Source organism: Bombus affinis, chromosome 17 (genome assembly GCF_024516045.1).
Source record: "Bombus affinis isolate iyBomAffi1 chromosome 17, iyBomAffi1.2, whole genome shotgun sequence".
Classification (NCBI taxonomy): Eukaryota; Metazoa; Arthropoda; class Insecta; order Hymenoptera; family Apidae; genus Bombus; species Bombus affinis.
Window position 1 is genome coordinate 1,089,465 of NC_066360.1, and position 25,921 is coordinate 1,115,385.

At 35.8% G+C, this 25,921-nt stretch overlaps 1 protein-coding gene across 4 annotated transcripts in view; it reads right to left on the reverse strand.

Moving 5' to 3' along the window:
- Positions 1 to 25,921, reverse strand: part of LOC126926078 (lachesin-like) — a 549,080-nt gene that overhangs the window by 510,996 nt on the left and 12,163 nt on the right. Inside the window, exon 1 of one of the 4 annotated variants that reach the window (XM_050742191.1) lies at positions 11,841 to 12,476. The exons of 2 other annotated variants lie outside the window; for them this stretch is intronic. The gene's annotated coding sequence lies outside the window, so the exon portion shown is untranslated. Of the gene's footprint in view, positions 1 to 11,840; positions 12,477 to 25,921 lie in introns of those variants that run through there. One more of the 4 variants, XM_050742188.1, reaches the window with a different exon arrangement.

The following is a 25,921-nucleotide window of genomic DNA, read 5'->3' on the forward strand; positions in this document are numbered from 1 at the left end:
AGTTAGAAACTAAAAAATAAAAGAAAGTATATGAGTAGAAAAAATTAAAGAATGATGGTTTTTATTTAAGAACATACTAAAAGGAATAAAATAATTTTCTTAATCGCTTGTCGTTAAATGAAAACTGGCGGGCTCGTATTAGTTTACTTCGAAAGTTTTCAGAATTTGGACATTTTCAAAAATTCTCTATTTGATTGGATAAATCTCTTATCTTCGTGATTTGAATCAAACACTCCTCCACTTTTACCTCGTAATCATAAAAGAATCGCCTTTGCTAGAAATTTCATCATCCAATAGGTTGGATCCAAGAGAAGAGAAGATACGATGGTCGAATGGAGGACGAATCGCAAAATTGGTGCAACGTGCTCGCCAGCTTTTTATTTATACTTTATCAGGAAAATTGTTTTCTACCTTTTAGCAAGTTTCCAAGTATCGATCTTTCTTTTTTAATTCTCTAAATTTATATTTATATCCACTTATATATTTACAGTTATTTATTCATATTATCATCCATTTAACGAAAGCGTGACCGAATCGTAGCTGCAGTGCGTCAAATATCACCAACGCAATATCTGGCTGCAAATTAGGGCGGTCATTGTTAGATGTAACGCTTGCATTGCTGCGGGAGGCCAACATTTTGAACAGTATCTTCATTAAATAGATGGTAACACGAATAAATAAGTGTAAATGAGCAAGTGTAAAAACGAAATCATTTTTATGTTTTTTTCGCGATTTTCTCGAAAGTGAAGCTAAAATCGACAAATTTTTGTTTTCCCACTTATTTGCTTATACTTAACTATACGTGTTATCATCCATTTAACGAAGATGAGGCCGAATCGTAGTTGCGGTGCATCAAATATCACCAGAGCAATGTCTAGCTGCAATTACAGCGGTCGTTGTTGGACGTAACGTTACGCAGCATTTTAAATAATATCTTCGCTAAACAAATGATAACGGGAAGAAATAAGCGTAAATAACTAAGAGTAGAAACGGAAGTGCAGCAAAACAAGCAGATCTCTGATGGATTTTTCTCATCATTTCCAAGTTTTCACATTTACCTTGAGGATACTCTGTATAACAGCTTCGAAGAAAATAGGTTGTAATATTTCACGTGGTACGTCCATATTCATATTTATGTTACCTAACAATTAATTATGTGTGTGCTGTGGAGAGAATAGCGCAAAGTGTTAAAAATTCTAGCGTGTCGTAGAATTTAAAATTATAAGCGTGATTATTGCCCATGATATATGTCCTTTCAAATTTCTATCTCCACCTTTAGCACCTGTTCACACTGCTAAGAGATTGCGTAAATGTAATAGTGCGATCCATTTCCTAATGCAGCATAATTTTAGGCATGAATGGCCATGTAAGCGCGCTTATAATGTATTTTTTAACTTATGTAACTTAATTTATCATGAAAAGTGAAATTAACATTAGAAACTAATTAGTTTGGTCGACTTAGCTATGAGAAAGGTGCACTCTACTGATCAGAATTTCTTTCCCTTCGTATCTACTTAATCGCGCGAGGATTCTACTGCAATATTAATAAACGAAGGAGAAAATGTAAAAGCGGAAAGTTGAAATTCTATCTACAAAGTCGAATGTGTCGTTACAGATACACCTTACCCATACATAAATCCGCCACTGTTTTAACGTTCGGCTACAGTATTCTCCAGCGGAAAGTTTTTCCATCGCTTGGCGAAAATTGCGTCAGGATGGTTAATGGTCGTCACGACGGACGGAGCCCATCAGCAAACCGAGAAGAATGCATTCAGAGTCTAGAGAATAAAAGGGAAAAATAGCTGGGACGAATGTCACCAACAAAGCGTTGACATCTCTGCTGTGACTAACATCCTTTGTCGTGAAATTTATTGCTATTGAAAATAATAGTCCTCTCTACTCGTCTGATATATTTTTATTGTGTTTTATATTTATATTTCTTATTTCCCGCAATATACTATTATAGAAAAACGAGCTTTACCTGCCCTAGTACGTTATTATTTCATTGAGCCGAGGTTAATGTATCAATTTCTACTCTGGAAATTGCACTTTGAGAAATAAGCTATTCGCCGAATGTACGCGATAACGAATACCATTAAATTATCAATGTATAGCAGTTAATTTCTTTCGATATAGACTATATGTCTAACAAAACAAGATATAATTCAACAAAAATATACACAGTATTTCATTTATCTTGTCCGAAACAATATCTTTGTTAGTTTTACAGATATGAAAAACTGTACGAGGTAAAAGTTCTTTGGTTTAGAATCTCAAATATCGTGATTCATGTTATTATTCGCCAAAATCGTTTTTCTTCGATTTTTCAAAGTAGTAACGATTTTTTTTAATAATAACGCCATATTCTTATGATCGTGTTATCGTATCTGATAAAAAAATGACTTTAAAGATATAGATATATCGACCTCGAAACAATTTTGAGTAGAATTTGCGATAATTTGCAAGGAGTAAGAAATTGAGCATTTTCTTAGTTTTGCCCCAAATTTGTATCACTCGGCAAGAAATGTTCGATATGGCCTCCATTATTTTCAACACGTTTTCGTATACGATGCATGAATGATGATCTTGCACGTTCGATCATAGTTACAGCCGCTGCTGTGCATCCGCATAATTTCTATAAATTAGCACCATTCCTCTTTTTTCTTCATGACTGTCTTCTTGACTTTGATTAACATCTTCGTTCCATTGTGATCGTATTTCGATTCGTATGGTGTTTATAATTGTTACAGATAGTAATACCAGGAGTGTCATCACACAAAGTTGATACTTGGCAACACGATTTACCGATACTTTGAAAATAAAGTAAGTAAGCTATTTATTTATTTATTTCATTTAAAATCAATTTTTATATTCGGTGGCTTATTACATTCTCTTCAATATCTCCATTTCTTTACAAAAGTTGACTACTTTTTCTTAAAACTGAATCGATGAGAGGATATCCTTAAGACTGTAGTCGACATTATGTCTTTTCCTTTCTTTATCACATATGGGACACTATGATTATGCGTGTGATTGATTTAACAGGACTATTTTCTAGTATGTACATGCGTCTCAGTCAGTGTATCCTGATCTTATCCTGGTCATTGCGGTTTACTCTGTACCGTCGAACTCTTTGTTTATCTTCAAATCAGAGACTGATTTTCTATTACAATTTTGCCATAATACGTTCCAGTTTTGTTTGCATATGGCTTCAACATGTATGTCAAACGATGTGTTGTGTGTGGGAAGCTGACTCTGCTCCTCTGTGATTGCAATTTTTGGTGTTAAATCGCCTGGTTCATTTCCAATGTGTTTATTTCTCGTGGGCAGGGATCCAGCCTTTGACAATTTTGTACCGGAAATTAATAGTATGTGGTGTATTTCTGGAGCAACTATGTTAATTTTAGCTTTGCGTTCTTAATCTTGCATAACATTGATTGCGATAAGAGAATCACAGAAAGTTATGAACCGAAATTCCTTGCAATCGTGTACATTGTCGAGTGGTGAAATTGGCGAATATATTTCAGCTGTGATGATGTTGCTAGCTTGTTCAAAAGAATATTTGACGCTACTAGCGCCGGTAACGTAACTAGCTGCTGTCGCAAAATCGTTTTTGGACCTGCATGGATGTATTCGTCGTAATAGACGTATCTACGTTTAGTGGATATGGAGTTATTAATGTCCATGCAGATAAACCGCGTGTCCTGATTTTTTCATAGGTAGCGGAATATATTTTGAATCTTTCGGATATTTACGGACCCTTTGATAAAGGATGTTGGTCTGATTCCGCTGTAAACACGAGTAATGGAATTTCGAACGAACTGCACTAAAAATGATAGCGTTTCTAAAGGTACAGACTTTTACCGCATATTTCAAGCATGAATATTTTCTGCTGTACGTCAGAAACGATTCTCCAGCTTCAAGCAGAACAAGGCACCAGGTGTGGAAAGCACCAACTGCAATTCTTAGACTTGCGTTACGGATTGGATCGAGTTTTTTCAAATTTGTGGATGTAGTCGAATTATATACCGGGCGTGTTTTATAAGCTCGTGGTTGTACAAACTTTGTGTATTTATGCTATTGATTTGAAAACATTTAACGTTTTCTCATAATTGTTTTGTCAAATTGATCAAGTAATTTTTAGCCCAAACAACATACCACGCATTTTAGTAACATTGAGAAATTTAGGGGCATTGTTTTCCAGATTATTATTATTATATAATGTAAATTTTAAATGATTACAATGTTAATAATAAATGTTTCTAACAACTCTTTAAGTGAAATATAATATCGATTTTTCACTTTCTTCCTTCATTTGTTTCCTACGTCTTATTTTAAATTTGAGAATCAGTGCAAAAGAAAAGTCATGCGCGTTTAAATGGAATAAAAATGTTTCTTGGGTATATGTATAATAATTGTTATTACATCACAATGGCAGATAAAGAAACTGTAAAACGAAACACGCGTTGAATTGTTTATCCAATTTTTCCAACATTCTTCAATCGATATGTTCCTTTTCGCACCTCATTGTTTTCATCGGTCGATTCTAATAAATGAATGAATACTTTTGATACTTAAATCTACTTGAAAATGATTGTAGCAGCTGTGAGAATATTGAAATCAATACAGTATCATTTGCTATTATCAGACTCGCGGTATTTGGGCATTTATGGGAAACATAAATAAAAATGCATAGAATGTGCAACGATATATCCAAAGCAAAATACTCTTTATTTAGATTTCGTTTCTTTAGTCGTGTTTATAAATATAAAGTATGCGTAAACATTTGTAGTTTAATTACGTTGTAATGTTTGTAATGTAATTAACTTGTAATTAACTGTAGTTGCATAATGAGTTAACCCTTGGATAGTAAAGTTCATTGAGGAAACAGAAAATATGTACGACTTGATAAATTTTATCTAATAGTAAACACCATGTTTCACTTGCATAGGAAGAAGTATGCAAGAATCTGTGTTACGTTATACTGCAGTTGAAGAATTTTTGTTTTCCGTTAGAAATATTTATCAATAGCCGCACTGCGAACGTGAAAGAATTTCACCGAATTTTTATCAAATAAGAGCATATTCATTATGATCGCAGTATAGCCATCCATTTCTACTCGGCAGCTCTCTTTGGCGTTGGCGAGGTAAACGAACGTAGAATCAGAATAATTAGCATTCAGTTGCTGGAGTTGACTGAGGTTGCTACCGGCCTACGTGAATAGAAAAGTGGAAGAAAAGACGGGAAGAAAAGATTGTGTAAACGGTCTAAATGAATTAATCGTGCAAGGAACATTCTGTTTTTGTTATTTGCACGAATGATATTTAACCTACGCCTCGTGAACGTGCATAACTTGCCGTCACTAGCTACATCAAGGTCATTTGGAGCACTCTCACGGAGAATTCACGGATAGAACGAAATGCGGAACATTAATTCGAGCCACGGACGAATGCGGAGAAAGGCAAATGAAATGTCGCCCAGAAAAATGTTCGCTCTAGTGAATCTTCAGATGCACGGGATAAAGAAAATAATTAGAGATATTGTCTTCCACTTGGCATTCGGCCACGACAGAAGCAACTGCTAACTGTTATTCGACCAACTAACTGTCAGAAAGCGTCGGTCTAGCTATTTCTGAGTTGGTCATGAAATAAAAGTTGCGCTATTCTTTCAAAGTCTGAATTCTTTCATCGTCACTTTATTATAAAGTGACATACAACATCAATATTCATTAATGTTTGAAGCACTTTGTTCAATCAAAGTCTGTTCCACTCGTGTGAATTAAAAATTAATTTATTACTTCAATATCGGACTGTTTATTTTGAAAGTGACGCAAGTCCATTTTCCTTCGTTTTATTAGACATTGAAACGTTTGCGTTTTCATCGATTGAAAAATCCCAATGAAATCTACTTACAAATTCGGCAAATCGAAAATTTGAAAAAATCTCGGACTCTGCAAAACTGTGCAAAGCAACCTTGACTTTTCGTATTATTGTGAATACGTAGCAAACTATATAAGACGAAGGAAAAAAGTTAATTTAAAAGTTGTAGTGTTCTTTATTTACACGTATAATCTTTAAAGAGTTTCTTCAAAATGTACAAACGAGTTGAAACAATACAATTTTTCGAAATCAAAGTGTGTAACGTATAACGCTGATCTCTTGCGAAGATGAAGCACCTCGTGCAAATTATTTACATTAATTAAATTATACTAATTATATTTAATTATTTACGTAATTTCTTCTATGTACAAACATCGATATTTAAAGCAACCTTTTCATAAAATTCTTATTTAAAAATCATACCAGCGTTAAATAAACTGGATCACACAACGTAAATGTTACAATGATATTCCTCGTTGATTTCGATTTCGGAAATTATTGTTCCAACTCATACGTATATTAGTAACTTTCTTAATCTTTCTTAATCTATTTCAATTGAAACGTAAATTACCTCAAATAACAAGTAAGATAAAAATAATTTAGAAAGCATAGAAACGTATCTTGTTTTCAACGCTAAATATGAGTTTGCACGAAAGTTTAGAACAGTGATGTTTGATACGGTAAAATCAAGGATACTAGAAAAACAGATTGCAATAAATATCTGAATAATTTTCAAAAATGATGAGAGATGAAAACATTATATAACATTTATACAACTTGGCCAACTGATGTTACGTACATGGACAATTAGGCCATATATAAAATTGATTTTAAGATTCACATATAATGTTCCTGTAGATTCTCCATGCAACGCCCACTTCAAAAGTAAACATTAATAAATCAGAAAATACATACAGATTTCAATCTTACATACTTGTAATGATGGAGGCGGTAGCTCGTTTCTTACCAAATGAAAGAAAGTTTTGCGTTTCTCCGTATTTCTATAATACGTGATATTAAGAAAATAATAAAAACTATCCAGCATCGATACAAATATTTTGTTAGCAAAACAAACAGAGTAGAATGGTAACAAAAAGAACGACGTATTATGAGATTGAACACGTAATCGAATAAAATTGGTGAGCGAAGGAAAGAAAGAAAGAATACATGTAGAAAGTAAACTTATTAATGCTTTTCTTTTTTCTTCGTAGATAGAATCGAGAATATGGATTATATTAAAGACACAAAAAGTAGTTGGACTTGGTAACGAAAACGAAGAATGCTACATAAAAGATCGGAGAAATTGAAATGTCATTGTCCCTGACTGCCGTGCGATTAGAACTGACAACCAATTCACCTATTTCGTTTCTGTTCGACTTGGTTACTCGTTGAAACGGTTAATCGGAAAATCTTTCCAATTTCTTCGTGAAATCGTGTAAAGGTTCGTAGCAGCAATAATTCTTTAATCGCATGATGTTGCATCAAGTTTCGCAACACGAAACGCTAGCTATAGACGAAAAACTTTTGGCCATAATTCTGCAACTAGTCAACCGATTAGACTGAAATTTATTTCACCATTTAACTTAATCAGGGAGAATTTCTATAAAATTTCATTTGAATTTAGTGTCTTCTTTTGTACACTAAACATTTATCTAATTTTTCTCAATTTTCGATCCTAACAAAATAATAGATCTACTTACCGAGAAATAGAAACTTTAACCCTTTGTACTCCAAATTTTATTCCAATTTCGTTACCAGCAGCTCCCAAAGCTTGTGTTTCATTTGAAATTTATTTTAACTAAAAAATAGGACAATTTAAATAAATAAAAAAAGAAACAAATATCAATGTTATTCATACTATTGTTGTATTTTGTAATTTTTATGTGTATGATATATCTTGAAACAATTTCCAGGATGCAATTCTAATTTTCTTTCACACGTTTCACAAAAAAATGTGGGACTGAAAGAATGTCGAGTGGAACTTGACAAAGGAGCTGCTGAGATAAAAACTGATGTCGAGTCACACTCGACATAGGAGTGCAAAGGGTTAACAAACTAAGACCTTATTAATAAATTCATCCTCTTCGTAATTCATTCAACTAGATCTTGCGCAGTTTTTGATTCGGCAACGATATTAAATTACCTCGTCAACAAATTTATCACGAAAGGTGATCAATATGCCCCGAAAGTGTCATGGGGGTAACCTCCACTTTAAACCGAGCGTGTAAAGACAGTTCTTTATGGTGAAGCTGTAAACTTAACAAAGGGAACGCGACGATTCGCTTAATTTTCAAAGTAAAGAAACGACAAAGGTTGTGGCGATGACCAACAAACACTAGCATATTCCATACCGATATAAATAGTTAACGCTTAAACAGTATATTATATTATAAATAGTATGGAGACTGTTATTTCCTCTAATTTTCGTTCATTTAGGTGACATTCTGGGATGAGAAGAATTGCAGCGTACGATTTGCAGCGCGAATCACCTTGTTCTCCTAAACGAAATTTTGGTAGCTTTTTTTTTTTTAGTAAATTTTTGCTTTTCGGCATTCTGCAAGACAACTTCGGCGTTCGCCTGTACTCGTATGGACTCACATTTTCTATCACACTCGCGCCGTTTTCCATTGGGTACATTTATGCGCCATAATGCGACAGTTTACGTTCCTGGAAACTCTAGGCTAGCAGTAACTGCAAGAAAGAAAAATCAGACATCTCTTATCCTTATTATCCCTATCGAGAATCCTTGGAGTCAACTTATGCGTGACGTATACGACAATTGTCGCCAATTGAATACCGTTACCGAAATCTAAGCTGAGATATCGGAGGCCCGGAACCGCGTTACTCCGAAACTGTTGCAAAATCTAGCCGAACCAAAAACGAATAGGATAAATTTATCGATAATGATATTTCTAGTAACAACTTTTCAAACAAGCCCTTTTAACATATTCAACTTTCGAGAAGATAGGAGATTCCGATGACCATTTCTTTTAAATTGTTTTTGTAAACGAAACTAAGAAGCAACTGTTACGCGGAGATTTGCATATTTGAGATTCGAATCTTGTACGTAGTTTGACGTAGGTATGCGCGTAGGACATCGTAGACAACACGATCGTATTTACTCTATTACCGCCAGTAAACGCAATTACTCAAAGTACTTAAATTCTTATTTAAGAATGCCATCATGGTAGGTTGATATAAACTTGACATCGATGTAGTACGAGGTTTATTTCGGACGTTGAGAATTTTGTTAAATATCAGCGAACAAATGGTTAATGTTGTACAAAAGTATCTTCGTGGCCAGTTATTTCCATTGCGTGTTACAGTAAATTATACTCCCATAGTTTACAATTTTAAAACACAAAATTGGAAACACTTTGTATACATGGACGATAATTGCGAAACTGAAATTCGAGTATGTGAAATTTTTGTACAATTTGTAGAAATTTGTATCATCGATCGATTCTATTACGTCATCTTCCGGTAGAATAAATCTGCTGAAAATGAAAAAAGGCGTACTTAATTCTTAAAGTTAACTAACTTTATTGCAGATTGTTTACTTTTGTTAATTATACGAGCTGCAATTTCGTAGATCTTACCGAATAAATTTGTTTTACGTAAATTTAATGTTTAATTACCTCAACGAAATCTATCAAAAATATGTTTTCTTTTGTAATTTTTATCTTTTCCTTGTTAATTTACATTTTAATAAATCGACTGCGGATTTTCATGCAAATGATTATTATAACAACTACTACGCTTTGGATATTGCGCATATTTTATCATATTATGTACATCTTCTACATTCTTGCAATTTCAGGCTTCCTATAGATGCATAAAATTATATTCCACGTATTCCACAAACTCCTCAAATTGTATTAACGTATAAGAAAACCATTTTTATCCAATGTTGTGCACTTTTGCAAATTCTCCGATACAGCCGACTACGAGTGTCTCTTACTTCTTCATCCTTTAATTCCAGTTTGAAAACAGGCAAGAACGTTTTTATAAAATGAACGACAATTATAATTTTAAACAATACGGATACACATACGCATACAAAGAATACAGAACGTTAGTCGTTTCGTTCTCCTGGAGAATATTACTCGGGATTCGACGAATGATAGATAAAAGCAATTTTGCCACGATGACGCTATAAACGTAATATCTCGTAATTAACGTTTTCTAGCCAAGCGTATTGTCAGTAAACCGAATCAAATTGTATAAATTGTTGGAAGCATATACTCCGATTCGTGAGATCTATATGGAATATCGACGTAAGTGGAACGACGTGATAAATCAGAATTATCGCTGTAACGCTTTTACGTATGTGTCTAAGCGATATGCTCGTAGTCGCAATAAGTGGATGAAAAGTGAAAAAAGAGAAGACATTTGGATGAAGGGTGTGAAAGAATTAAATTAATCCAGTGGCATAAAACGTGAAAGCAGTCATGATCATCAACAGGTTCTACGAGTCAGCCGGAAGTCATTGGCAGTTCTCCAAAGAAGAGTTCACGAGGGACGCCGGTCCACAGGTGCTCGGAACGAGCATAGTGGCTCGGGAAAGAGCGCTACATATATGTCGCTACTGAATGAATTGGCAAAGGGTGCCACGAACAAAAGAAGTCTATGGCATTCGTGCATACAAGGTTCTTGTGTTCGCTTAGAAGACCTCTGCAGTTACTCTTTAAAGGAATTACCTACCTCTCTCACACGCTTCGCTATTTCCACTTGAATTTTCTGTATTTTTGATCAAGCGATTAGTCTTTTATCCGACACCTCTCTACAAAATTTACATATACAAAATTCAAATTACGCTTCACAGAAGTAATACTATCTTAAATTCGCGAATAGCTTAATTTTCGTTTTAAATCGATTGTTCCAATAGAATAATTACGCGATAACAATCAGATTAATAAGTTGTCGCTTATAGGCTGATAGGCAACGCGAATATTAACGAAGTTGTTGAGCAGCAATTGCTTTAAAAGTGTCAGTCCCGTATCTACTATTCAGATATTCAGGTGTCCAATAATCTTTCCCGGTTACTATCCGTTAGTCTTTTCTGTTGTTCCGCTCTCAAAGCAATGGTCTTTATTACAAACCGACTTTGAAGCATATAGTAATCGATATTAGCGACGAAAGCATCGTATCGTTGGAATAACCTGAAGGATTTTCAACAGGTATGTGTCGTGTATCAATCGGATCGGATCGCTTGATACTTTATTTATCAACACTTTCTCTTCTCTAAAACACTTTCAAGCAAGTTCAAGGTCCTATGATCTCATAACTATGACTCGACAAACATGAACGACGATATTTCCAAACGTGTAAATTCCACACTGGAGCAAATCGTTCCATTTATTTGATTAATTTAGTATGGAATAATTCACGATATCACCGTTCACTGGTCGATCTAGATCGAATCGTAAATTTATTACTACGAAGCAAATAGAAGCACTTGACGGATGAACAGACGGGGCAAACTGAAACAAACAATTAACGGCATCGTCGACGTTTTTAAATTCATTAATTAGCAGAACGTAAAAGAATTTGATCTCGAAGACATACTTTTCAACGATCGAGATCTCTCGACGAAAATCACGTGGAGAACACAATGCAGAACGTAAGTTTCTTCGAACGGCAAAACGTAGGTTATCTTGGTCACACAACTGACGCGCACTTCTCGATCGTTTATGTGTATTTTACAGGTTTCGTCGCACATGGAAACAACAAACGAAAGTGAAGGCACCGACGCTAGTAAAGCGAAGGAAACCGCGGTCAGTTTGAGACCGAGGAAATTTCATCAACAGGTTCCCAGCGAATTAAACCGTAACACGATCGCAGTAGATTTGTCGTCAAATAGAAATCTCGCTGGCAAGTTTTCCAGCGAAACGGTCATCGAACGAATGTGAAAACGCGTTTCGATAGATAAGATCCGGCTGTCATGATGTAACCACTTACCCGATTAAAAGCTGCTCGAAGATGGGTTCGAGGAAGCGTTCGAAGAAGCGTTCGAGAAGCGACGAAAGCGACGAAAACGAGGCGAACGACGAAATCCTTGGCCGTAGCCTTAAAAGCATAGCACTGTTCGCGGGCCCTTTTCGTGCGTACGGCTAAGGGGGCAGATTGGCACGCGCGCGGTTTCACTCGTGGGGGTGTCGCGGTGCGACTGTAGCACAATCGCTACCCTCTCACGCTCTCACGGTCTCCATCCCTCCGCTCTCTTCACCCTTCCAGCGCTTTGCCACCCTCTCTATCCTATTCTCTCCCTCCGCCTCTGCCGTACCCTCGCCTCTTGCCGCCCCTCGCCCCGTCTTTCTTCCTTTCCTCGTTTGTTCTCTCTTCGTCCAACGCCGACAACCTATCTCCTCTCGCCCGTTGCCATCTAATTCGGTTTCTCTCTTTCTCCCTCGTCTCTCCTCTCCGACCGCGTCCCTCTATCTCGTCCGCTTCCACCCTTCTATTTCTGTTTCCGTCTGGAGCCGTCGAGTATCCCCACTACCGAAAGCAGCAAGCCACTCCTGCAGCAGCGGCGTGCCTTTTCCAAAAGCCCCACTCACGACTCTTACGTGATAACCGAGGTGGCTGGTTGACGGGGCGGCTGACTGACTGACTCGCTTGGATCGCTCTGTACGCTTGCGAAAGCCGCGCAGCGTCCTCTAATCGGCCCGCGCACGCCTTCGCGCTACCAAATTCAATGCGCATCGCGCTCTTCTCTCCGGCTACCTGCTTCTCAGCTGGATTTACGCGCACCGCTACGTCCTTTCAATGAATCTTGCCTTTCACCTTCCTCCCGCGCAATCCTCTCCTTCGGATTTCGATCATCGTGTGCCTTCTACACACGCAAACTAAACAGCACCCTCTCTTACTTTATCCTGTCTGTTGGCAAACGTTCGTCCACGTATATATACGAGTATCGCGAGTTGACGTTTCAAAAACTGAGACAATTTCCACCTGCTTTCTTCATCCTCATCTATTTATCGTCTGTATCTCTCTGTGTCGTCGAATATCAAACGGACGAACCTGTCGTTCCTTGCATTCGTAACACTTTATTTCAATCGCGTTTCGATCCTCGAACGAGTTTGAATGAAAAAGTTTCGTTTTCTAATTACCAAAGTATATCGACAGAGAATGATCAGAGCAGTTAACGTATCATAGAAACACGGACTGAAAGCTAGAGAATTAGAAATGCTATTACAAGTGCAACAAGTAGAGATTCTTACATCTGTTTTCTATTACGACGACTTTGTACGAACCAACGTTGTCGTATTTACAGAACGCAACTCTCAGTTTGTCTATAATCTAATAAGCGAGGTCATGTAACATCGATCGTAGAAACTATGAGCAGTTTGTCATCTTATTGTTAGCCCAAGTTCTCGCAGGTTACGGTATCGTCGCACGTATTTAAAGCGTGAAATACTAAACGTTTGAAACTGTAACGAACGAATGTTGTCAGCTAGAAAATTGTTTATTTTACGCGACACTTACACTTATAGAAGTCATCCATATATGGCGTATTAGCATTTATTTACAGTACTATACATATAGTAGGCAAGTATAGTAGAGAAGAGTACAGAAAATATCGAGTACAGAGAAGAGAGAAAAGTGGGACAATAGCGGGAAACTAGCTGCTTTCTATTCTATAAATTCGTATATTTCTCACTTCACTTGCGATGCGAGAGCGAAACACCTAAATCCTATACATTTTTCATACACGTATGGAAAGATATAGAGAAATGTAGGATATAAATAGAAGCTAAAAAAATCAGAATAATATAGCTTGATGTAATACCCGATAAATATATGTGTTTTCAGATATAATATAATCTTTTTCTCAAGAATTCATCTTGATTTTAATATCCTTAATTTACGGTAAATGTCTATACTACTGAACAACTTTCGCGAATATTACAAGATATTTACTTGTATCGAAGTAGCAATAACTATTATATATAACATGGATAAGCTTAGTTGTTTACCTCTCTTAACAGAAAGGAACAAAAATTCTCCTCATAATATATCAAATAACGACTGAATTATTAGTACAACTTTTATCTGATCGAATTTATGGACGCGTTATAATCGGAAATAAAAACAGAACGCGGAAGAGAATCTTTTATAACATATACAAAAATGTAACTGGAAAACGCGATATATGTACAGACGCATGCATGTATTAGGTCATCCCATAAGTTCGTTCTGTTTTTCGAGCGGTTATATATGTCAAGATCGTTTACATACCTTTCAGTTTCATGAAAAAATGTAATCCCCCTCTCGTTGTACAACTTCTTCCCATTTTTCAAGTGCATTGGTCCCTTATCGCCGTATGTTTATAAATCGACGCATGAAATGTATACACAAAAGTCGGCACGAACTTATGGGATGACCTAATAGAAGAAGTACACGTATGGTTTAGACTCGCGACTCTACAGCTTTGCACGGATGGAGATCAGTTTAAAAAATTGACTTTGACCTACAAAATCAAATTTTTATTACATTTTATTACATAAAAAGCGTCAAACAAACTATATCTCGAAACTCGGATGCAAAATGAATAATTCCGCTTATAATTTGATTGTTTATCGACGTACGTTAATATCGTAATCATGACCGATTAGTTCATTTGTGGTGAACAGAAATTTGCGATAACTTTACTCCACTCATAAGACAACAGAAAGTTACTCCTTATATATATGCCGTTTTATCCCATAACATAATAATATTCATATAGAGATAAATACTACATGTACCGCGCTAATTGTGAAAACAAACGTGTATTTAATAACAATATTTACATGTTTACCACTTTACGTACACGCATATGAATCAATCTAAAAATGCGATCGATTTGGCACCTTCTATTTGTTGGTTTGTTCGTCACGCAACAAACACGCTGCTTAATTTCGTAAACTACTTTGATCAATATGTCCGGTATAACGTGTTTTGTGTAGTATTGTGTTTGATTACTTGAACCGTGAAATGCTGTGTCGCGTTGTAATTACTTTTCCATTATTGCGACTTTGCTATAAAATCAAAAGCTGTGATACTTTCCTCCATTCATGCATTTACTCCCTCATCTGTACCAATTCCTGTGTACGTTCATATAGACTATATCGTAGCATCGTGAAATAATCATATAAAATTCGATAAACTTGTAAAGAGTACGAACTGAAATTGTCGTTGGTTGACACGAGCTGTGAGCGTCGTTAGTCGTCACCAATCGATTAGCTGTATCGATTTAGTTGCTCTAGTTCTAATATATTAATTTATTAAAAAATAGCTTTAGTTAGATAATCATAGTTTTCTGTTCTATCATTTGTAAATAAATATACGAAATAAAATCCGTTATTAAAAATCAATTTAAAGGTAAGGAAAACAAGCGAAAGAATAAAAATTTGGAAAAATTAATAATTCTTGAAAGCTATTACTTGATTAGATGTTTCTATTAATTTAATAAGCATTCTATGTCGTAGCTAAAGATCTCTATCCGCAGATCGCAAAGTCACAAGACTCGAACATCACAAGAAGTTCTTCGTAGATTTCGATCAGTAGAATTCAAAGTGGCCAATTTTCGATATTAAAGGTTCCTACTAGATTTATATATATCTTTTAATCATAGCCGGATACAGGAATGATACGCATTCGTCGAGTAAAAATTTTGGAGTTTCAAGATATACTAAGGAATCGCAACTCTGAAGACGGAATAACAGAATTTTAAACGGACTTTATATACAGAGTGTTTAAACGGACAAACTATTTCAAGGCGCACGTGTAATAAGATGGAAGAATTTTTTCTCTAGTCATTTCTCACGAGATTTCGAGAATATCGGTATATTTTTAAATGGAATCCTATATTTTTTTATACATCAATCGATGCGTTCTTTTATTCTCTATACGAAAGTGTTAAGGCATTTAGGTGTGAAAATGTTTCGTTCGAAAAATATTTTAATTTTATTAATTACAGATTAATCAATTACAGATAAGTTGCACGAAACACTAAATACAAGAAAATTTTTCTATATTTAAGAAACTTAAGAAATTTAAGAAACACGTAGTAGCTTCTAGTGACAACGAAATAGACGTAATTGAAACTTGAAGGAAAATGTGTATACTTTCGACTTTACACAAAAATGTTTTGTGTAAAAGTTACTCAGTTTCGAATCGACTACAATTTTCGGCCCAAAGTTCCACCATTATTTTCGCTGGAAAAATTGTTTCATTAATGAGTAAACAGAGTTTCCGTTTCCATCTACCGTTATTATTACTAGTATTACGAAATTGCAAAATATATTAAAAACATTTTTGCACACTATAGGAAATATCCATTAAAAACTTGTCTTTTTTTTTCTTGCGACAATGATCATACATGATCTTAAATTTCAGATCAGAAAACACATTCAATCCATTCATCATTATAGTCTTTGTCGCATTCTTTATTATTAACTTTTGTTATTCGAAATACTTGGCTCTCCTTCGTTGCTACCTAGAGGGTCTTTAATTAAATTTAATTAAAACAGCTATAATTAAATCTTCTTGTTGCCATACGTCTCGTTCAAAGGACGCATGTCTCGCGGATATTTTCGAGACTATATACGTAGGTCCGTCTCTCCCGGTGATCCATCCCTTCCGGACTTACCTATGTATACATAAAAACAATCGTCTCCGCCTCGATACGTGGGTGATACGAACCCGCGATATGATAACCACTCGTATCTTACGATACCAGTATCACATAGCATAATTAACAACATTCCCTTCAAGTTAACCAGCGAGGAATTTACTCTACATACGTATGTATGCACTTATAAATTATGCATCATTCGTTATAAAGATGCGTTACGAAGGAGTCAGAAAGTATAGAAAAGTACCACATAAAGATTTTATATCTTTTTCATATTCAACCGTATCTCTAAAAACTGAGGGAATTTATTTATTACTTAGAACTATGTATTTGTTGTTACGTAGCCCCCCCCCCCCTTTCCTCTCGTTTCAAATCTACGTTTCATTTCGCAACAGCAAAGCGTAGAAGAAGCAAGCACATTGTATATAGGGTGCTTCGTTTATCTTATCCACTTTAATATCTTCGTTACTTTTGCAGACACAAAAAGATGTGCGCGGAAATGGTTGTTTGGTTAAGAACGGCGAACATCAAACGTTTCTCGTAAAATGATAAAAGTTTCGCGAAAAAATAAGAATGTTCGAGCTTGACTTCAACTTTAACTTAATCCCTGTTACGACCTCGATGACGCAGGTAACTGCGTAGGTGAAAAGTCAATTTGTTTATGCCGTACCGCACGGAATCGCGGCAAGATGAGACCCAGCAGATCAATCTATTTTGTTAATACTAATTTCATTTAATAATAAGACACGGTTAAATCTCTTATACTTTGTGCCGTAGGTATAAGGTCATAAAAAGAGGCTGGAAATCGCTGTCTAACCACAGACCAGGTGCCTTTCCTTTATCTATCTCTCTACTATCACCAGAAACGTAATTTTGTCTTTTACTATATGACGCAAAATGTAGAGTATCACGTAGCCGTCGCTCCGACTACTATTTCGAACATTTTTCAATGCCTATTTTTCTATATATTCAATTTTTCAATATAGCGGTTTTCACGCTAAGCGCTACCTAACCCAGGTTGCTCTCTTTTTACATAGAATTTCCGACATAGAATTACCGCTGTTACCGTCCATCCTTCCATCGATATTAGATTCGCTTTATAGCCTATAAAAATCTTCAATGCCCTGCCAATCTTCTAATCTATATTTGCGTTTCTTCCCTAAGCCGCTCTTGTTTGAAGAAAAAGATATTATTAGATATTTTATCGTGATATTCGAATAAAAGGGTCTTATTCGCACATCCGAACGAGATAGTATTATTCCGACGATCAAAGAGACAAGTCTAATCTGCATAGTTGTACAATCCAGAAACAATTGCATATGTACAGAGGATAAAACCATCATAGCGTGATTCGATACATTTGGATCGGTGGAGATTTGTAAAAAGAAACCCCTGCAAAATTGATCTTGTATTCTACTTATCACAAAGGACAAAAATTTCAAAGGAATCACGGGTCTAAATTCAACCGTTTTCGATGTGCCAATGTGTCGATCATTCTTGGACTAAATTTGTTCACAATGTGTTTACATTTACAGTAAGAAAATATACAGCACGCCATTGACAAAGCAGCAGGAAATATAGATTAGCTCGCAAAATGCTTTTTGAAAATTAATGGGAAATAATAGGAACATCTAGGTGCAGAAGAAGCTCTAAGGTAATGGGATTTTCATTCTGAATTGACAATCTGGTAATCACGAATTAATACTGCAGCTTTTTAATCCATATCGGAGAACAGACCGACATCCATTGGCGTAAAGAAAAATGGATTATCGATGTTGCTCGTATTTGCCCACTAATGAGCTTACATAGAACAGTTCGTCCAGTAAGAATCAGTCACAAGCCAGGACGGCGAGCGACGAATAATTTAAGAAGCGTTAGAGCTAACAGAAATACCCATACAACGAAAGATTTAAGCAAAGACGTTTCACCACTTACGTGTAAGCAAGAATTATTAGGAACCACGTTGTCGATTCTGTTTATTCGCCTACTCCGATAAAAAGTGCAACACATTCACATTACAGCACATTGTGAATAAAATCAGTTTAAACCTGTATGAACGCGATCTAATCGCTCTTCTCTAGGGCGAGCACTGTACCGAAGAGACAGGGAATTTTTCGATCCTCACGATGAATAGAATATGATGCAATAAAGAAATTTGAGCCTGAATTTCAAAGTTAACGTCCATTTTGCTCGAACCTTTTGTTTCGAATCTGCACAAATCTGACGCTGAGAATCACACTGTGTGTTGCTTGATTTATTTCCTAATTTTACTAGTATAATTTTCCAACTGCCCTTGCTATAGATATCGTTTAGTTTTAAACGTCTCAATTTAACACGGGTACTTCATTTGTCAGAAGTTTCGAACAAAAGCGTTGGATGCTAAAGTTTGCCTCGCTATAACATCGCTTTCAAAACTTGGATTCTCTTGACGCTTTCCTTATTTCAAATTTCAGTTGTACGCATCGAACATTTTGGTGGGCCATTGGGCATAGAGCAGATATTTCATATTCCAACTTTTTATCCATAGCGACCGATTTAATACATTTTGATACAAGATATTTGTGCAAAGAAATATATTTTGTTAATTATTTATTTAATTAAGTGCTAGATATTGGAATTATTATCAGATGAGTCTGAGACTCGATGTTAGTAGAGGTAATAAGAGTTAGGTCGTAAGAGTAAACGTAAATGAAAATAACTTGTCGTTCACATTGTGATTAAAAAAAGGAAAAGACGCAACTTGGGCAAAAAAGGGGACTGCAACTTCGATTTTGTTGAATTTCGAATTGTACAAGGTTCCGATCGAGCCACGCCTCGGACAAAGCACGCGTTACAACGTATCCGAAATTCAACAAAATTGCAGCTAGGGCCCGCTTTTCTGCGTAATTACCGAAATTAGCGAGGTATGACCCCTTAATTATACGACTAATTGCAACAGTGGGCTATTGCCGTTAAATTTGAAGACTTTATGATGCTGAAATAGATCTTCCTTTTGATTCGTTGAAGTTAATAGTCCGCTTATAGCCATCGTTTACTTTCCTCATCGAAAGAATTTAGGAATCTTTTGTTTTGGTAGATTTCTCCATAGAAAAGTAAGAGGGATTGAAGTGACACTCATCTCCCCCCCCCCCCCTCTCTCTCTCTCTTACCATTTCGTTCTCTCGTGTTCCCGTCTCTTTCCATTCGTCTCTCTTGCCTTCACTGCCTTCCTGTTTCCCTCTTTGCGATGTCACTTCAACATTCTTTTTCAAGGGACGATGGTTCGATATTAGGAAATACCTTCTGCCAATTCTCTGTTACATAAGGTGAGTGTGTTCCTATAAAAACCATGGCTTTCCCTAGCACGCTCTTCTGAATTGGTTTTAGATTAAGAATTTTTATACCTTCAGGTAAGAGGGTCGCAAGGACGATGGTATTCGAAGCTCTCCGATTATTTGCTTACGTGGAATATCTATGGTTGGTACTATCTCCTGATTGAAAACAATGCTTGCACAAATTCATATTCGCCGCCGGAATAAAACACTACGAATACGTAGAAATAGTAAAATATATATAAAAATAAAAACTCTATGTAAAAATAATCCATATTAATATATATACCTTAATGGCAGACTCTTAATCTTATCGTTTGTTTGAAACTATAAAATATTGTTATTCACATTTTTATCGTTGGCTGATATTAAGTTTTAATTCTCGTTCAAAGTTAAATTACAGTAAATTAAACAATTTTATAAATTTAAGTTACCAGAGGACATGCGACAAGGAATGTTTCGTAATTTCTAAATGCGTAAATGTAGAAATATCTTTAACTCGATAATGTTTCGGTAGATTTATATTTGATAATCGAAAATACACAATAAGGCAGGATATTCGCTTTACCTATCTTTTAGGTCATTACAAATTAATTAAAATGATAATCTTTGAAATACAATCTTACGAGCGAATTTTTAATATCGTTCAATCCGACAAAATATTAGAATACGATATACGTATAACGTTATACAACATAAAAATATTATAGTATCGATAAAAAAATTGTTTCGATCCTAACATTGTACAAATTTCATTGTAAAATACAAAAAAATCTCTTTTTTATAATTATATCATTATTCCACCAGATTGGCGACGTACTAGCCAAACAAACGAATAATCCAATATCTTCCGAAGGTTTCAAAAAATGATAATAAAACGAAATAATTCTCCAGCCCTTCGGGGTCTGCATCGTCGATACGTTACTACTGAAAAGGACATTTTGTTTGCCGGAGTTGCAAGATAATCCTGAAAAAATAATCAATTCATAAACGTCAATAATGGCATATGTGCAAAGTGCATATCCGTCACTGTATTCTTCATGGATACCAATAAGGAAAATATAATAAAAATGCAAGCGAATTGATTTGTCACTTTCTGTGACATATGTGTGGATTTTGGTTCAAAGCGGCGACTGCAGTTTGATCGACAAGTCGCGCTTTGGAGGAACTACTGATTGAGAATTCAGCCAAACGCAAAAACAGTTTGCGAAGCAGCTAGGTGTAACACGACAAACCATTTCAGATCGTCTACGCGACATGAAAAAGATTTCGAGAGAAGAGAGTTGGGTTTCCTGTGAAATTGCCGCACCACGCGTTTCTTCCGATACAAGACACATCATAATGAGCCTCGAACTGTCATTTTTTTTCGCTCGATACAACACGGTTTGTCGGTTATTCGTAAGCGTGAAAATACACAGCACCCTTTCCAAGTGGAATTGATCAACCGTCTGAAAGATGGGTTAAAGTCGTAGAAAACGAAAAAGAAATTTTGAATTATTCGTTCGTACGCGTAACATCGAAGCGTAGGAGATTTGCTAATCCGTCTGGCGCCAAACAGTTACAGGGAAGAAAGGAAAAATGTTTGTTGATAAATACACGTATGAAAAACGATACGCGTTCTAAAATCTAAGGTTTGGAAAGCGGTGAGTAGAGAAAGAAAAGAACGTAGACGGGGTTCGGAATGCTATATGGATACATGGCTTCGTATAAGATAAAGGATGACTCGAGTTCGCCTCGGGCAAGCTCCAGCTCGTCTATCGGCCGGCAATATCAGCGAGAATTGAAATAGTCGTGATATTTCTTTGAGAGGCGAAAACGAAACAGCCGTGACGGCGCGCGACTCGCCGGAATAAGAAATAATAAAAAGCGAGAAATAGATTTTTGTGGGATACAGGCAATGCCTCGGGAAAAATGGAAGCGTTAGCTCGGTCGTCCTTTACAATCAGATTTCTTAGCGGGCCGCTCCATCAGCGAGCCGATACTCCAACTCCTTTGTCGTTATCGGCCGACGCCACGCTATTGGCCCGACAATCACCAGAAAGAAACAAAAGAAAGGAAAGGCACAGACGAAGGAAGCAACGAATACTCGATCGAATCGCTGTGCACCAAAGATATTACGTGTACGATAAAAGGTATTATTTTTAGAGAAATACTACATATATTCGACACAAATTATTTTCAAATTGTTTTCCCTCTTCTCCCATCTTCTCGATATCGATAACCGACAAATATATTTAACCTATGGCGACAGAAACATTTCAAAATAACGTACACCGCTCAAATAAATTGAACAATTTACAATTAATTTATCCATGTAGCACTCTCCAAATGTTTATTCCATATTGAGAAAAATATTTTTTATTAATATTCCGATAAATATAAATGCAAGCGTATTGGTATTTATTTTAAAAAATCGCGCTCTGCTCCATACACATGTATATACATTTTTCTTTTAAATAAATATACGCTATTCTTGAATGCGAACATATAGGGTGGCACAATTAGGTACGATTCTGCGATAATAAATGATAATAAATGCAATGTAAAGTTGCAAATATCCACAACTATGACTTCTAAGTACATTCGCGATTAAACAAATAGAACAAAAGAGCACAAAAGTTTTAGGTTCTACCAAATTTCCAGATATTTCAAAGTAATTAAGTAATTTCTGTTCGTTGGGAATTAAATTTCTCGTAGTTGAAATTTGATTTACTATTTATTTTTTTAAATCGCGATACAACCGAGCACTTTTGATATTTAACTGATACTAACGCGTTCTATCGGATACTAAGCTGTTGTTCGTTCGGCCGATTGTTATTTTTATGAAATATATATAAAATTGCGTATCATATGACTCCAATATCTCTAACTCGATTGCTTATGAAAAGATTTATTTTGCATCCTGATTTTGAGAAGGCAGGTATTTTAAACCTGCTACGATCTTCCATTAAATTACAGGCTTCGAATTTTGAAAACAAAAGTAAGCCGTACGTGTAAAATTCGTTTCTTCCAATTTTATTTCCTTGTTAAAGGATCAAGAAAATGTTCGTTCTATCAAAGTCATTTAATGATAATAGTGACTTTTACAAACAAACCTTTGGCATTTGTGACATTTTTGTAAACTCTTATTCTTTCCTTTACTTACGTACGTAGCAACTACCACCTATTTCGTACACTGTGACATTTTCAGCCAATGCGAAAGACTCCGATGTATTTATAACTCTGTGTGTGTGTTCATTCGTAACGTTCGCTCGAGACATTGCACTTATCACTCGCGGAACTAATATTAGGTGACTGATTGAAATAGCGGAGTAGCTCTGGAAAGATGAACTGTTCACAAAAAAACGTGCAAACGTGCGATCGGAACGATGTCGCGAAGCTTCGAAAATTCGTGGCTCGATCGTTGGAGCGAGGAAATGGAAGCACGAAATGGTTTCATCTCGAGACGATTCTGAACAATGAAATACAAATGATGACGATCAAAGAATTTGATGTTCTCGGTAAAAATTCTCTCTAAATTCTCTTCGAAACGATGACAGGTGTTTACTGTTCGATAAACCAAGCGATTCTGAATTCTGTGCAAAACGGCGAGAGAAGCACTCTGTTCGAAAGATGCAGCGATTCTGATCTGCTCGACTCGATCGAGAGTTTGGCAAGACCTGGGCGAGAATTCGAAAATATGTATGCTGAGTAGCTGGTCATCGAGCGCGAGAAAGGCCCAATCAGAGTGTTCGTTAGACGTCGTTCCATGTACTTCCGTGAAGCCGAAGCCGTTCTTGGCGGGCAGCGAGGGAGAGTGAGAGAGAGAGAGAGAGAGAGAGAGAGAGAGAGAGAGAGAGAGAGATCTGGATGAACGAGGCTTCGAGCAATTGGGTAGGGATCGTGGAAATTCTTACAAGTTATCGTTACAAGTATCGTAACAATAATTAAATTAGCCCTCGTAAGTAACCACGTTTATGACACGCTCGACTACCGAGAGCAGGATGATAGATCATAGAAGATTGAGGCAGAACTAAAAATTCGTCAGAACAAATTTTTTAATTATTCGATCAATATAAAAGTCCACACATTGGAGCGCACGGAGTGACGCGTTAACGAATATGGGCTTCTCTGATCCCTTACATCTCAGGACCTAATAGCCGGCTCAATTTTGAAATTTCTCATGATCGATGTCTCGCCATAAGCTACCATTCGGTACGAAATTCACTTGCAAAATTGAGCGACGAAGAATGGACGAAAAAATGTTCGCCCGCTCTTTCTTCAAAGTGTATCAAATCGGACGGAGCTTTTCGACTATTCCAGCATTATTTTACTTTGTAAAACGCGCGAACAAGTATTCATCTACGTGCTAAGTTGATGTTACGTTGCTAAAGTACAACGGGACTTAGTGAACTGACACAGTTGCAAAGAGACATCAATATTCGACAAGTTTAATACTACTGTCAGAACATTGCCTGACCCCGGGGGTATCCTGCGGTCTAACACAGGAACTCCTCTCATGGATTCTAACTTTTGTTCTAGATGACGAACATACGTAAAAGCTAGTATGTCAGCTACTCGACAATTAGGACTGCAAGGGCCGATTGCGTATAACGTATTACAGGTAATCAGAAGTACAGAGTATTACGATGAATATTGCACGTATCGAAAATTTGCTGGAAACGATTAATTGTTAGTTTCCTTTTTAACGGAATCGTGCAACATATTTAGATAGATATGCGACTCTATTAGGATTTATGTGTAATTCTAGGAATAATGATACGAGTGAAGGGTTCACAGGCAAAATGGGCTGCGTCAATTTTAACGAATCTCGAATTTTTTAACGAGTTTAACAATTTTTTCGCATGCTCCTGTTCGTGCTCTTCGTCATTGGCTGTGTCGTATTAATTTGGACGAAAATTTTTTTGTTTTATAATAGTTTTAAGATATTACGATGTGCAAGATATTTTTCGTTTTTTACAGGTTAATGTGTCGCACAATGTGATGTACTATTTTTAGATTTTTCACTGTATTAAAGCAAAAATTGACAAGATCGTTTATATAATTGTATATCCTAATGTAAAAGAAAACTAAGGATACGACAAACAAAAATTTGATCCCCTTCAAGTCCAAAAACAATTAAATTTTCTCTTAAAATTGGTTTTTTGGCTGTGAACAAAATATAAACTCGATATTGATTTTGCTACCTTTTCGTTCAATATTTCTATAAATAATCAGTACGGCACACTATCCACAGATTTGTTTAAAGTTTCGTCGTAAATATTCACCTATGCGTATTTTATTCCTTTTTTAGGTTAAACGATATTTTCTATAGGTGACTTCTTGCGATCGTAAACTTTTCTTGCTAGAATTTCCTACAGGTTCTCGATCAGGTTCAGATCAAGACCGAATACTGGCCATGATAATAATTCTATTCCAAAATATTGAAACCACTTTCCCGTAGTGGCGGCTGTATAAATAGAAGCAAAGTCTTGACGAAAAACTGTCTTTTTGTCTCCCATTCAGTTATGAAAGGCAATAATTCACCATATAACACCCCTTGATATTCTGTAGCGTTCAATTTACTCTTCACAAAAATATTTCCACTTTACATATTCAGGCACGAACAGTGATTTTTTGGAAATTTCGAAGAAATAATGCAGGATATATGCTTGAGTTTATAATTATTAGGTAAAAGTAGAAAATTACGTAGAATAAAATATTTTGTTTCCATATAATATCACTGAGAAAATACAAAGTTGCGACATTATATATCGAAAAATAAATTTTCTTTTTCTGAGAAATGCTGCGACGTTTCGCTGTTTTCCTGTGGATCGCTCACTTGTTATTGATTATTATCCACTTAATCTATCACCTGTCTATCCTGATTCTATATCTGGTTATTAAGCGATTTAAAATATTTGCATTAAGTTTAAATATATAAATGTAAATAACAATCTAACGAATACGAATATAGATAAATTATATTGCAATTATATAAGAAATTACATCCTTTCCAGGCGTATCACGATTTTACAATCATCCCGTATATTATAGTGTAACGAAATATCTAGGATAGTGCATTTTTAGTAATCTAAAGTTGTACGTACTTTTTATTCGAGGAATTAGTA